Raw genomic sequence first — 8,953 nt, 5'->3', positions numbered from 1 at the left:
ATTGAATTAATTTAAAATTATGTGCCCTGAATTAACTGATAAATTGATTTTTTTTTTTTTTTTAATTTTGACTTAACCACTTTCATAATTATGGGCAGCTATATGTGTATGTTCAATAAGTTTGATGTAATATAACCGCAGTATTGCACCTATTTGACCTAACGTAAACGTAGCTAATGAGGTAATGAAAAAACAATTAAACAAAACGTCGAATTTTATGTTTTCAATAAATTATTATAATAATGCGGAGGTGAAAGAAAAAGTTCGCGGCGTTTCTTAATCGAAATGCAAATACATTTTTCTTATATTTTACATGCAATTTATATTATAAAACAATTGGCGTTTTGATTGATAACTTTTTGGCGTCTTTTGTTTTTTTTTTCTGTAAAATTTTCATGCGATCACTGTTGAAATTTTAAGATTTCTAGGTCAACAACTGAGTCAGAAGTCAACTTTTTATTATTAAAAGAGTTGTGCAGAAGATGAACTAAAACTTCCCAGTCAAGCTCTTAATTTTTTTTTTTTTGTCAAGTCATAAAAATCTATGTGATCTGGCGGTGTCGCGATAAATACTGTTTCCTTTCCTTTTCTCATATTTTTTCGCAATTATAAAGCCATAGTTCAATGTACAAAACTTGCTTTAATGCTTTAGTAGTAGTAGTAGTAGTTAACAGTTAAATGATGCTCACATTACGTATTACTTACATTAGCTGGAGAACGTAATGCTTTGCGGCAGTTTTGCCGTTTATTAGGAGTATTTGTTGGGAGCAGAGATATGAGTCAAAAGTCTGACCAAATTGGAGCAATTTACGACGAACGATTGCTTTCCAATTCCACTATACACAACACAGCCGGGTGTGTGCTGTGTGATGGCAACCTTGGAAGCATTATTCGCTCGCGAAAGGATAGTGCTTGGATGGCCTACCGGTGCATATGGAGAGTCCGAAGGCAAGAGCGGCTACGGCTGTGGCACAGCTGTATATCATGGTGAAAGTTCTTTACGACCGATAAGCCATGGAAATTTGTGGGTGTCCACGGGGGTCCGATAGGATTGCCAGGAGGCACCCATCTGACTGTCGGAAGAATGCCTTTTTGCCTGACTGCGTGGCTATGGAACTTCAGGCGAGTATTGTGGTGGCTGTGGCTGCTCTAAAGTTTCACGGAGAACTATCTTAGAGAAAATGGCTCACATCCATTTTCTAATTCGGTGCCTCAGAGTAGCAAGGCCCTCTTCAATTGTCTTACTTCCCGGGGGTCCTCAATTAAACTTTCTAATTGCCGATGGTTGTAGGCAATCTGTCTGATTGAGGCTCCATGCTAGGTGCGGACGTTAAACTCTATAAGGAATCCATACACCAGACATTGCGTCTGACTAAATTGGATCAACTTACGACGAACGATTGCTTTCCAGTCCCACTAAACACAAGAGATTGGCTTGCGGTCTTTATCATCCCCTGTGTTACTTCATATTTTTCGGATCATGAGAGATTGCCAATGGCAGCTCATATGGAGATTTTCTTTATATGCATGGCTATGTAAATGTAAAATAAATTTTTGCTTCTAGTATAAATTTAGTAGACTTCTGCGTGGAAGAAAACAGTGGGACATATACGCGTATATTAATCTTTCTAGGACGATTGTATTCTCTTTGGTTCAATTTGCGTCTCCTTGCGGTACATGAAAAATAAAGACAAAGAAGGAAGAAAGAAAAACTAACATTTTCAACATTTTTATAATGCATTATTAATGGCGAGTGGAAGCGTGAATGTGTGTATGCAAAGTTATCTTTCAGTTATATCTCTCCGAATCTGTGAAATTGGCAATTTCTTTCCAGGAATACTCATCTAACGACCGTCGTAAAAGATGTTTAGAAGCGTTGCGTTGGGCGAAAATATAAGGTCATATCTTAATAGGTAATGCCGTTAGGTGTGTAGGTGAATTGTGTCTTCTGAAATTATTTACTTTACTAAATGTACATTACGCTTTCATTTGGGTAGGGGTAACGCGGACATTGACCATATTACTGATGAAAGACTTGTGGCATGAGTTTAACGTGGGTTCCTGCCTGAAAGGCTTAACCCCACGTTGGCCCAAGCCACTTTAAGCGTAATATACGCCCCCAGGCGAGTTAGACAATCCCCACAGAGTAGAGGCCTAAACAGCACCAGAGTCCAGAACGGTTTATTGCGTATGGATCAATAAGCCCCACTCTGGTCAGTGGTGAGGCCTAGCTGCAATCGATTGTTCCACTTTGGCTTGGAACTGCCAACCACAACCACCACGAGTACTCCCCGAAGGGCCGCACCCAGTAGTCAGGGCTCACAAATTGTTCAACTATATGCGTTCAAAAAAGGGGAAAGAAAAATGCGCTTACTTCCACCATAAGGTTTCAACAAGCACAGTTGAGCAATTACCACCATTACCGCTAGGCATCCGTGGATATATGTTCAAAAAGTATGGTAGGCAAAAAGGGTAAAAAGCCTTCTGTCAAATCCTTTTTATATTATTATTTTATAGAGAAAATTCTCAATTTTATTGTAGAATAGGGATTTATATAGGCCAAAGGGGAAGCCTTCCGTCAATCCCCTTTTTATAGTTAAAATAGGCCAAAGGGGAAGCCTTCCGTCAATCCCCTTTTTATAGTTAAAATAGGCCAAAGGGGAAGCCTTCCATCAAATTCCTTTTATTATTATTTGATTAGGCCAAAGAGGAAGTCTTCCGCCAATTCCCCTTTTTATCATTAAAATAGCCGGAGGGGAGCCTTTTTGTTATTAAAAATAATTGTTTGAGTTTTTATTTTATTACGACTTTCTAAACATAACGCCATCATTTACCCGCAAGCATACATGGCTTAGTGAGCGAGCCTCCTGACTTCCGTGGCTACCAGTTTATGTTACAAAGCCTTAGGCATACTTTGCGTGGTTGACCTCTCAGACCACTCTTGCCTTCGGATTGGTTATACCATCCGGGTTAGCCAATCCCCGAACTACTTTTCATCGAGATATATAAGTGTTGGGTATTGCACCGACATGGCAGGGGCGATCTACCATGCGCTCGCTAAATTACTACCTTCTACGTACTATAGCCTATTAACTTCCTAGGTAGTAATTAGCTAATGAGTGAAGAGTTCATCTTCCAGCCAACCCCTCCACCAATTACTGATGAAAGTGAAGGGATAAGACATTGCCATTGGCTGATATAGGTTTCGACCAGTTTCAACTTTTCGTTTAGTATATATCAAAGTGTAGGTACGCCGATGAAGCAGTGACCGTCAGCTTGCACTGCGGCGTATTCCGTAGATCTCTCTCCTTTTGATTAGCACTGATTCAGATCGATTCTCAGATTAGCAGCCCATCCCAAGTTGAAGATGCGTTAAAATATCTCGGTGACTATTTCGCTTCGAAACCACGAAATTTTCAGCGCGTGGGCATCCGGAAACCACCTGATCAAAGACAAGAGACCGTGGATAATTATGATCAATACTTCGGTTATTTATCTATTTTATCTTTTATCATAAAACGGACAGAACTTATTTGCACACCTATTAAAATAGTTTGCTAAATATGTTTGTCGTTTTTCATTTATAGCGGATTAGGCGAAAAGAAGGCGTTAAGTTTGCAATTTTCATAAGGATTATAATTCAAAATTTTATTGCCTGCTTATGTAAACAGATTTACTGAAATTATATATTTTTATGTAGGTACCTTAACACATAGTTATATAAGAACATTACGTAAATCTAATGTACGCATTACATATATGCATAGTGCTAAAACCGGGGACAGAGCTAAATATTTATGTAATTATTCATGTACTAAGTATACGCTCTACCTTCCCGTAGCGGATGTTGGTCGTAACGGGTCATTCTCTCTTCTGCATCTCGGACCTAACACTAATTATCGGGAATTCTTTTCAATTATAGAGCGCATTTAACGTAAAGCGTTTATAACAAATTTCATCAAAACATTTATAATATAAAGATTCTGGCTTATGGTAATCTACATGAGAGAGGGTTTTTAATTTTCTTCATTCTTAATAGCTGTAAGGGATCGATTTAGTCACTTTTCTTGGCTTAATAAAAAAAAAATGTTGGATAATAATGGTTGCAAAGGGATAGATAGCTGGACTTGACTAAATTAATCCTTCTGCTTATGTACCCAGCGGACACATATGAAATGATTTATCATATAAAAATTATATATAACACACGTAGTTCAAACTCTGGTTAGTTGCCGTCCAATCGCTTTCAGATTTTCATTAACAGAACTTGATCTGTGATTAAATATGATGTCAAAGACGATATCTGGCGATCCCAAGCTTTGCTAATGTTATTATTTAGCATAACAAAACTTAATCGGCCTGTTGGGACTTTATTTATAAAAAAAACTGATAAATAATAACTGGCTTGGATGAATCTGTAGGGGTCACATCTCGCTCATCGTAACTTAAACGGGACCCTGTTCGTATTAGAAACGCGTCAATTTGCTGTTATTGCATTTCAAGCAAAATGCCGTCAAATGACGTTTTCTGAGATCTAAGAAGGCTTTAATCATCAATACTACTGAGCGTTATCAGTCACTCGTCCTTTAGTCGATCACAAACCTCCTATTTCAATTTTTTTTTTTCCGTCCAACCATCCTCCGGCACAATCCATCTGCCATGGCTTTTTCCCTTTTCTAGACGTACTGTTTTTCACGTCGCTACCACATACTAACTATCTCGTCTCTTTCCTTTATTTGTAATTCTTCGTGGCCATCATTAAATAGGCAATATACGTTGAGTGGCTGGTCCAGCAGAAAACGCCTTATTTCTAAATCATTTTTAATTTTATTAGACTTTACATGCATCACTGGCAGAGATTGTGTAAGAATACTCTGCTTTCATATGACTTATAGACTTGATCGTAACAATGGAGGTAATTTCAATCAATCTTATATGTCCGTGTGTGCAATTACGACGTGAAAGAATTGAAATTAAATGACGGCCCAATACTTTTTAGACGTAATTTGTCTAATTCGCTATAGCTTATCAGTATGTAATTGATGCGTTTAGTAATTAGCACTAGATTTAGCGCATCTGTTATGTTGATGGGTTTGTCTTTTCAAGCTCGGAAATTCTGCATAAGGTAATGGATATCTTCAGATGCTATATATTGGATATGTTTTTAGTGATTTAAGGCAGTGGTTGAAAATAACTTATGTATATTATGACCGCACAATGAGTGCAGGGCAACGTATTAATATAACGAAGAGCCGGGCACGCTCACATTACGTTGGAAGCTTGCGAAATCGTCGCTTTAGGAAAACATTTTTAATTGTTACAAACCTTATGATAATGCTACTCTACCTCTCTAGGTTTTCGTTGAATCGTAAAAAATCGTAAATAAAAATTTAATAATGATTTTTAATTCGATTCTTTATATCATATGTTCCTTTGTGATTGCAAACCCAGGCATTTCCATGGGATTAATGGTTGGAGGAAAAAGAACAAAAAAAAAAACAAGAAAAACACATACACATTACATACGTAGTATATGCATCCTTCAAACAAACATTCGAACGTCCTTTAAGTTAATTTGTAAAAATATTTGTTTCTTGCTTTCTTTTCATTTTTTTTTTTTTTTTTTTTTTTGCTCATAATCTTATTTGGTTAAAATTCATCCATAGAACAAACAATTAACAAAGTGTGAGGATATGTTGCTTTTGCAGTATCTCTTGCTTTCCTTATGCCGTAACTTTGTATGTTCATTGCGGTTTGATGGCATGCTGTGCATTATTTTTTTCTTTTGTGTTTTTGTTCTTTTTTGTTTTAGTATGTTTTCTTTATGTTTTTTTTTTTTCTTTTTAGCTGGCGGTATATATAGTTTCTTTGATCTATATTGGAGATGTAGAGGTGTTTTGATTTTTGCTCACACGTTTTATATTCCTTTAGCATGCAGTTATTGTTGTTATTTCTCATTTTATTTATTCAAAAAGTAGCCAGTAGTCTAACAGGTTTTAATTTTTTTGCTTTCTTTCGTTTTCAATATATTTTCAATATATATAGTTTTTTTTTTCCTTTTTAGTTTCACAGTTAATGGGTTTAGGGTGTTTTTTTCTTTCTTTCTTTTTTTGTGAAAGAGACCGCGTTAACCTGAGTTCTATTATTTAATTATTGTTTTCCAATAATAGATCATTTAATGATCAATGTGAATGACTAAAGATATACTGTGTTTATATCTAGTACGTACGCATGCGTATACAGTTGTTTGGTTGTTTAATGCTTACATAAAAAATGTAAATAATACGTTTATTTTTTTAAATGTCTTACGTTTAAATTTAATTTAAAAAATAATTAAATACGTAATATTCTCAAATTAACATTTCTTGATTAACCATCATTACGTTTCCAGTTATCCTTGAGTAGTCGATACAATTACATATAATCGATATTTATATTAGGCTGGGTGAAAAGTATATAATTTACAATCTATTCAAAAAGGTGTTATGTCAACAGAGATTATTGCCGTCTCCAATGGCTTTGACATAACAATACGTATATAGGTTCGTACTTACTGAGTTGTCTCAATGTCTTTTTTCTTTCTTTTCACTTGTTATGTAAACAAGTCTTTGTTGATCGTAAATAGTACATAGTACAATCGTAAGGCTTAGTCTGGAATATTCCTGATAATAATCCATTGCATTATAGTTCATATATTCATACTTTTTGTCCCATTTTCAATCCTTATTACGGACGCACTGCGAATTACCTATGTACTATGTACTAGACTTAATTTCTACTTTTTACTATCCTGATGCAACATTGAATTAAATTTTTTAAACACACACACACACATACACGCTTTACCCAGCAAGATATTTTGAAAAAAGGCGATGAAGACGGAGGCGTGGAGAGTTAGCTAGTAACATATAGAAAATCCAGTTCACTATGAATATAACAATCAATAAACCATTTCCTACATGTGCGCGAATGCGTTTCTAGTCTATGAGTGTAAAGCGAAAATGTTCCTCAAAACTATTTTTGTTCCAATGTACAGTCCCATTATGATCATTGAGTTTCCCATACATTCATATAGGGATATTATTATAAGAATGAAAGCACAATTCATTATCTATGGAAACTCGCTTTAATGTCTGCTGATAACAGCGGGTAGGGCAGTAAACATTTCCTAAAAGAGGTTTTGTTATATGGATCAGAGTTTCTTCATAGGGAATATTCGTCAGATCGTTGCCTCTGGCGTATTTCTCTTAAGTGCATCAATTGTTCTTGGTGGCGTTCGTTAGTGATGGGTTCATTTTCCAGCATGCTCGGTGACTCTTCTACACAGATGTACAGCTTTACAGTTAATGCGAATGGTTCTTCTATTCCGCGTCATACTTATATGGGCTTTGGGTTTTGTAATGTATCCACTGTTGATTACTCCTAAGGATTTAGCAACACTATCCTTCCAATGAAACATGAAAAGTAAAGTTTTTTGTCAATCGCGCTTTTTTTGCATTTGACTACAGCTACTCAAAGCTTGCATGTTTTGCGCACTTCGTTATAATAGCTTGCCTACCCGGCCACGCGGGTCATTACCTTGAGGAGTCATCGAGAGTGGCAGGGATCGTCTACTTGCAGATTTCCCCGCTAAGAATTCAGGCTCGGTGGACGGCAAAGATGTAATTGGTCACAGGTCTGAAATGACAGAATTATTGCGGTGGTAAAGATCCTCAAGTGTGTGTACAATAAATCCATGGGGAAAAGCGGTTGGGTGATATCCCTGAATGTATGGATAATTCAAGTGTATGGAGTATGAACATAAAACTAAAGAATCCACGAGGGTTAGGCTTCCCGATCATTCCAAGTCATGTTTAGGTGGGTAGGGGTGACATATCGGTAAAACATGGACCGAGAATTGGGGCTTGCCAGGATCCCTTAGGGGGTAGCTTGCACTTACATATTACACGCTAGAAACTTCGGGGAAAGTGGGTGTATGTAAACACGACTTATACAATATTGACTAAAGAATGGTTTTTTTGTGCTTGTCTGATGCAGAACGGTTTCTGCATGGTTGTCTTGAAATGGTGAAAATGAAAATGGTTCCGTTTAGTTGATGTATGAGGCCTGATCGCATGGGGGCGACCATTCGGGGAGTTCCGTGGTAGTTGTGGCTATCCCCAAATGTGGTGGTGTGTGGTAATTAGAGGTGCTTGGCAGGCCCAGCTCTGTTCAGAGGGGAACCAGACGCCCTCTCTCTTGCACGATCGTCTTGCACTAAGTTGAAGTCTAATTCACTTACAAATTACCTATGGATCTATGGAGCTTGTCTGATTAAACAATCACGGCAGTTGTGGACGTTAAAAATTGAGTTCATCTGCATATACCCTATTCCAAAAAAAGAAGTCACACTTTCATCCGGCATCCTAATGTTTACACTCTCTCTCTCTCTCTCTCTCTCTCTCTCTCTTACAAAAGTAGTCGAGTCATATATTGACGTCCTTCTCGAGGTATTGTTGCTGCAGAGTTCTTCTCGCCTGAAAAGAAGACGAAAACCATTAGTAAAAGAGAAAAGCGCTATGAACTTATGAAACAACCCAATAAAACTAATATCAGGTCTTAATACGGTTCAACAACTTTGTTATGTATAAAAACCGCAGATTATTGCGGAAACTCATAATAATTGGAGTTAAGCCGTTTCTCATTTGCCATGTCGAGTGTTAACAATGCAAGTAATGTTGGTTAATCAATACAACACATACTAATGCCTCTCTCTCTCTCTCTACCATATTTACATACATATGTGTATAGGTAAATACTTAAGAAATTATTTAATATCGCATATATGCTGAGCTTACACTAAAGTGCTTTCAAAATGATCGGATAATTCAAATCATATTTTCTCTGCCTACAAACAAGCTATCGAACAAATAAACACATACAGTAAAGCATATATATATATATATATACATAT

This window comes from Glossina fuscipes, unplaced genomic scaffold (genome assembly GCF_014805625.2).
Source record: "Glossina fuscipes isolate IAEA_lab_2018 unplaced genomic scaffold, Yale_Gfus_2 128, whole genome shotgun sequence".
Taxonomy (NCBI): domain Eukaryota; kingdom Metazoa; phylum Arthropoda; class Insecta; order Diptera; family Glossinidae; genus Glossina; species Glossina fuscipes.
Note: the sequence above shows the minus strand (reverse complement) of the source record.